The sequence below is a fragment of the Pinus tabuliformis genome, chromosome 6, assembly GCF_031772625.1.
Source record: "Pinus tabuliformis cultivar Carrire ecotype Pingquan chromosome 6, CPIR1, whole genome shotgun sequence".
Classification (NCBI taxonomy): Eukaryota; Viridiplantae; Streptophyta; class Pinopsida; order Pinales; family Pinaceae; genus Pinus; species Pinus tabuliformis.
The window spans coordinates 1981371150-1981377589 of NC_142292.1; the positions used below are offsets into that span (position 1 = coordinate 1981371150).

A 6440-nucleotide genomic window follows, 5' to 3' on the forward strand; every position below is an offset into this window, starting at 1 on the left:
GAATTTGATGAGATACTTATCCTTAATGGCCTTCCTTGCTCTTGGAGCCTTGATTCTTCACTTATTGACTTCATGGTGGAGGGGCGAGTGTAGTAGACTTATATCTTGTTCAATGAGGCTCAACTCCAGTAGACTATAGGTAACTTCCATCATCTTAGCCAACCACACTCTTCTATCTTTCTTCATTTGGGTTGACAATGCCCTCCCCTATCTCCCCTCCCTTGGGCCCACCTTGAACAACCTTCTTCTTTGATAAGTCAGATCCTAACATCTTTACTTCTCATCTCTACTAGATTCTCCTCTTTGATTCCCAATTCTCGTGCCTTGATTCTACCAATTCTAAATACAATTATCTTTCATCCGTCATTTTGGATGATTCTCTTAAGTCCCATCCCCATCAAATCAGACCAACCTCACCTTCCCCAAATTATGGATTATATCCCATGAACAAATGATATGGCAATGAATGTAAGTTCCTTCACAATAAAGTTTGGCATTCCTTCACTAGTACTCAACCCTCCTACCCCAATCTTAAGGCTTCTTATCACCACAAGAAGCCTCTCTTCATTTCCCAAAGCATTAGGCGACTTTTGAGGTCTAAAATGGGCCTCCTAAGAAAAATAATAAAAATAAGAGTTATTGGTTTTCAAAGGAAAAGAAGGAAAACTATTTTTTTATTATTGTATTTCCAATGTATTTCCTTACAATTTTACTCTAATTTCAATTATACGCACTCGTTGGATGTGGAATTAAATTCCTCATCTAATGAGTGCCCACTATACATACTTCTGAGTAGACTTACACTGAAGAAAATGAAAATACGTGATTTGGAAAAAAAAAATATCATGTATTTTCAAATTTTTTGATATGGGTAAACTAAAAAGTATAACCTATTTACCGAGACAAAAACTAAACATAAACAACAAAAATAAAATATTAAACACAATACACATAATTTACCCTAGGAAAACCCCATCCTAATGGAATTCCATTAGATCCCTTGGCCAAAACCCTAGCCAAGCGCGACCCAATGGGCCTTCACGGCTCACCTCCTTAGCGCCATTACAATGAATTCCCCCCATCCTTTTAAATTCTCTACTACATGAATTCCATGGGAAAATTACCAATAGCAACCAAAAACCATGGGCCCAAAACCTCCACTAATGACATAGCCAACTTTGACTCTTCCCAAGTCAAGTTTACCTAACACAGAGTGAGTACTCATTGTATGAAAAATTTAATTCCACATATAACCAGTTCCTACACTTGATATTTTAGTAAATTGTATAAATCCCTTCAAATCTTCTCTTCTATACTCTAGCCACATCCACATACTGGATTAGATTCCACCCAAAACATCACTTCCTTCTTTACAATTCTCCCTACTAGGGGCATCAAGTAGCAAATGGATATTGTTGACCCTAGATTAGGGAGGACATGGGGCATTACATTTGCAGGTAGATTAGTGACAAAAATATATCTTGGAAATCACAAAGATAGGTTCTTCCTTCTAGACAACAACATAACACTCATTCTAGATCCTCTTTTGATTCTTCTTCCAGATAAACATCTAATCTGAGTTTTCTCTATTTCGCCTTGGATGGTAGGAGAGATGATCCCTATGGACCAAAGTAATCTCATATTATTGGCACCATAGACTCTAGATCCATTCTCTTTGCACATCTATCTCAAGGATCACCTCTCCATTTTTGGATTTAGATTTCTAGGGTTTAGATTAGACTTTATTATATTTCACTTCCCGCTTCTTGCTTTATATGAGAATTTTTTTAGCACTCATGCTTTGTATAGGATCTAGACAACATGTTACTTAACAATCCCATTGGCATACTTCTATAGTCATTAGTTGGACATTAATATATTTATCTTATCTTATCTTATCTTATCTCATCTTATCTCCTTGATTTGAGTAAAGTAGGTTTTGGCTATGCTATTCCAGGTGAGAAATTTCCTCATCTTTTTCTAATAATTCATCACCAATCATATCCTTGAGATGTTTGTATTTTCCTCTTTGCTTAACCAGTTCATCCATTAATTATTTACTTTATAAATGTATCTGCATGTTGTTTTGATATTCTATAAAGTTTGTCATAGCTAAACAAACAACATTTTGATTTTTTAATGACTTTGAACATTTAAAATCACTTGCATTAAAAGACATTTCACCAAAAAATAGAATTATGTGTGAACTTCATAATTTATGACTTCCTATTTGATAATTATTGAATACATTAATGCAAGGGTCTCAAAAAAAAAAATTGTTTTCATGACTCTCTTCAATAACTCCTATAGTATACCCTCCCTAGTTACTTTTTAACTAAATGGTTTTAAGAGATGATAAGCAGCAAACCATGCATAGACTATAACAATTGAAAATAAATATCATCTTCCATACATTGGTAAGATCATTAATCAATTCCAATGGGATGATTGTTTTCTAGAAATTGATTCAACCTCTAGCTACCATCAAGTTCAAATAGAACTCATAGATGTTTAGAACACAAACTTCAAAACCAAGTTTGGGCTCTTTGAGTGGTCTTGTATGTTGCACGGACTTACTAGTTATCTTGCCACCTTTATGAGCATAATCAACAACATCTTTCAGATCTTACCTTGGGAGTTTTGTTATTGCATACCTTAATGACACCTTGGATTACAACCCAACAAAGTAGGATCATTTGTAAGATGTCAAGATTGTATTAGATCTTATAATAGAAGGGAAGCATGAGGAAAAAATCAAAATTTATTTTTCTGAACAAGATTCCATCTAGTGCCATCAATTTATAGCCCAGTATCAAGGAGTACATGTAGCTCCTAAGAAAAAATGCTCAAAGAATGACCAATGACCAATAATGTAACACGATAATTTTTTTATTAAAAGCAATAACTTCTATAGAAAATTCAGCCAGCCCAGTATCCTTTAATTTCTCCTTCTAAATTAACTTACAAAGAGTACTAAGTAATTACATTAAGAGTTCAAAGAAAAGAAAAAACTTACCAACTCAAGAAGACACAATTTGTTGAACACTTGCACTTGCACTCCTTGACATTCCATAACCTTTTCAAGTAGTGATTGACCTCCCAATTTTCTACCCTTGTTTATTACGTAGGGAGGACAACTAGTTGCTTGTCTCTCTAAATATATATCCCATGCCATGTTGAAATATAACATTTACAATGAGGAATGTATACCCTAGTTCAAGTACTTACACTAACAAAAATTTTAAGCAAATAAATTATGTTGCACACAAAATATCAAACATTAAATAATCTAATATAAGAATGAAGCCACAAACAAATAGCAAGCCATCTCAACCACTCCCTCACACATACACTTGACATTAGTGTATTAGAAACCCCATGTAATTAAAGTCTGTTAGATATGATTTGTATAGCATCTTGTAAGCCATTGGAGTGAGTTACTTCCTTCTCAAACTCTTGGCTATCTGAAGATTCATTATGTGGCTAACATTCGAAACCTAAACTAATTACATGAGCTTATGCCTTTAGAGGAGGAGGAACAAGTTATGCACCCCCAAGATATTATTCCAAGTGTCTAAAATTCTCTAGGAAAAGACACATAGCTAGATACAAGGGCATGGGAAACAAAAATCAAATAGACTAAAACATAACAAGTTGATAGAAAAGGAAAACTACATTTGCAAGCTAAGTGGTTCTATGAGCATACTTTAGAGAGAAATCCCCCCATATACAACAAATATTGAGGACAATTCAAAAGCAAAAAGGCGCTCCTTGAGAACTCATGTATTGTAGTATAAATCTTAAAATCATCTTTATTTGCATATGTCGTGCATATGTCATATATAATTTTCCTCAGTAAATTTTATGCTTAGCAAAATTTGAGATCTTGTGTATTTCAACTCCCACATCTATGTGGTACTTATAGCTTGTAACACTTAGATGTTCTTTATAGGTTAATGAAAGATGTCACTTGTCCAGAAGTAGCCTACTCTTACAAAAATCTTCCATTTTACTAGCAATTGCACATATCATTTAGATATAATACAAGCATCAATTAATGAAAACATTGTCGTGTATTGCAATGAGCAAGTTCTTTGTGTGCTTTGGCTTGGAACTTTAGGATCCATGTTTTAGATTTCTTCATTATGCTCTATATTTGGCCCATACACCAATTAATTTCTATAACAAAAACTATTTCCTTGACATTTCACCCTTTAATAAATGCATCAAATCTTATAAAAAAACTATGAATCCCACTACAGACATGCTATAGGAAAATCACCTCAGAGAGAGAGAGAATGTCGAAGAATTATTATTTATCCATTATAGATGTATTAAACTTTTAAATTATATCCATAAGTTTTTCTATTCGTACCTAGTCATGGCAAGTTTGATTGAGTTTTGATAGGGCATGTATATTCTACTTGTTTCTATTGTTTTCCAATTTGACTCAGTGACTCACATTCTTACTACAATAATATTTGATCAAAAATCAATCAGTGAAATTATTTGTCTTAATGTTTGAGCATATTGACCTTAATGATTACGGGGCATTGTTTTTGTTGTTGTAGTGTTAAGTATTCTATTGTGCTTTTCTTTCCCCAATGATTGTGAGGCATTGTTTTTGTTCGTTGCAGTGCTATTTATTTTACAACATTTTTCTTTCCCTAACATTAACTCCTTAAAGGATGCCTTACAAGTCTTTAACATTGAGTAGACAATAAGAAAAGCAAATGGGGATAATTATTGTAACTATATATTCAACAACAAAAATATAACATACCTCTATTGCAACATTGGAATCCCAAGTTTTTGCATGGCTAAAAATCTCCCATTCCCATAAATGATACAATGGACCCATATTACAACCAATATGTAAACCATAGGTGAACCTTATGCATATTATAGTGAGGTACGTTATAGTGTGGTATGTATGTAAGTACGCATGCCATTGGACAAGATGGTTACTAACATACATACTATAGTGTATGTCATTGCAAAAGTCCTGAGGATGTGGACCAATGGATAGGTGGGGAGGTTTGGTTCCTATAAGTCTCGTGGTCCAATCCCAAGCAGGACTATGAATGCCTAAAAGCTGCTCCAGATTTCTTCACTTGAAAAAAAAAGTGTATATCCTTGCAAAGGGTGTATTTCTCACCCAATCCTTGAAATAATTGATAATGGGTGGCAAGTAAATTAAGAGCTATGGCGAATTGGTGTTCTATGCATAATAGGTGAAACAAAGTACTTTCCACAAATTCAAATTATAACGCCCAAGAGTGTAAACTATTCCTACAATACAATATAATCAATGTGATAAGGTCAATGATCTAATCAATGTGATAAGGTTAATGATCTAATCCATGTGATGGTTTTAAGAAAACAAATGTTCTTAATAAATTTATTAAACATGTTACCCAAACAATATTTTTTCCATGCTAAATTGAGCTAGGCTAAGATGTTTCAATGTTGGATGGAAAAACTATCTATGTGAGTGTGGGATGATGCTACCAAGGTTGTGGGAGACTCTCTTAAGCCTAAATATAGAGAGTGATTATGTTACATGGATTCTCGTCAGAAAAAACTTAATAAAGACTAAACCTAACACAAACCAACGATAAATACACCCAAACAGAGAGAAATTCAACCGATGATATGCATACATACCGTGACTTCAATTGGGATTGTTTTGTCAATCCGATGTTGGTAATAAAGATCAATGCACTCGACATCCAGTCTCTTCAAGCTTGCCTCACAGCAGATGCGAACATATGCAGGATCTCCTCGGATCTCTCATTTTCCATCTAGATAGTTGAGTCCAAAATTTGTAGCTAATTGGACTTTGTCTCTTATCTCTTTAATGCCTTGCAAGTGTGATTCAAAATCTCAAGTTAAGATCCACATAAATTCATTGGTAATTCTAAGGAAAATAGAAACCCTTGAGGGGGCAAGTAGTCCTACCTTTCCAATGAGGATTTCGTTGGTGAAGGGCCCATAAATGTCTGAAGTGTCCAGAAAAGTGATGCCCTTGGAGACGGCATGGTGGATGAGAGATATCATTTCTCCATCGGGCTTTGGTTGGTCATAGGAGGCAGACATGCCCATGCAACCCAAACCCGGTGCTGATACTTCTAATCCTTGCGACCCCAAACACAATCTACGCATTGTATTTTTTTTTTTTTTTAGTATGAAAAAAGTTGTATATTAGATAATAAGAAACTGATGGATCATATACATCAATTGTCTTCCAGAATGTACACTGTAGTATTCCAGATTACCAAATAGCTTGAAATAGTCAATCCCCTCAAAACTGCCCAAAAACCCAGAAATAATCCTGTTGCTTAAGAAAATAAACTTAAGCAAAAAGATCATCCTAGAAATGTTTGTTCCTTCTAAATCATCATCAGAACTATCAAAGAAACAGAAAAAATATACCGTCC

The 6440-nt window shown here is 34.3% G+C and overlaps 1 pseudogene across 1 annotated transcript in view; it reads right to left on the bottom strand.

Moving 5' to 3' along the window:
• LOC149267147 (putative aldo-keto reductase 4) overlaps positions 1-6165 on the bottom strand; it is a 364266-nt pseudogene extending 358101 nt beyond the window's left edge. The window contains exon 1 of the transcript XR_016255604.1: positions 5962-6165. The product of XR_016255604.1 is annotated as a putative aldo-keto reductase 4 (transcript). The remainder of the gene's footprint in view (positions 1-5961) is intronic.
• Positions 6166-6440: the final 275 nt, after the last annotated feature.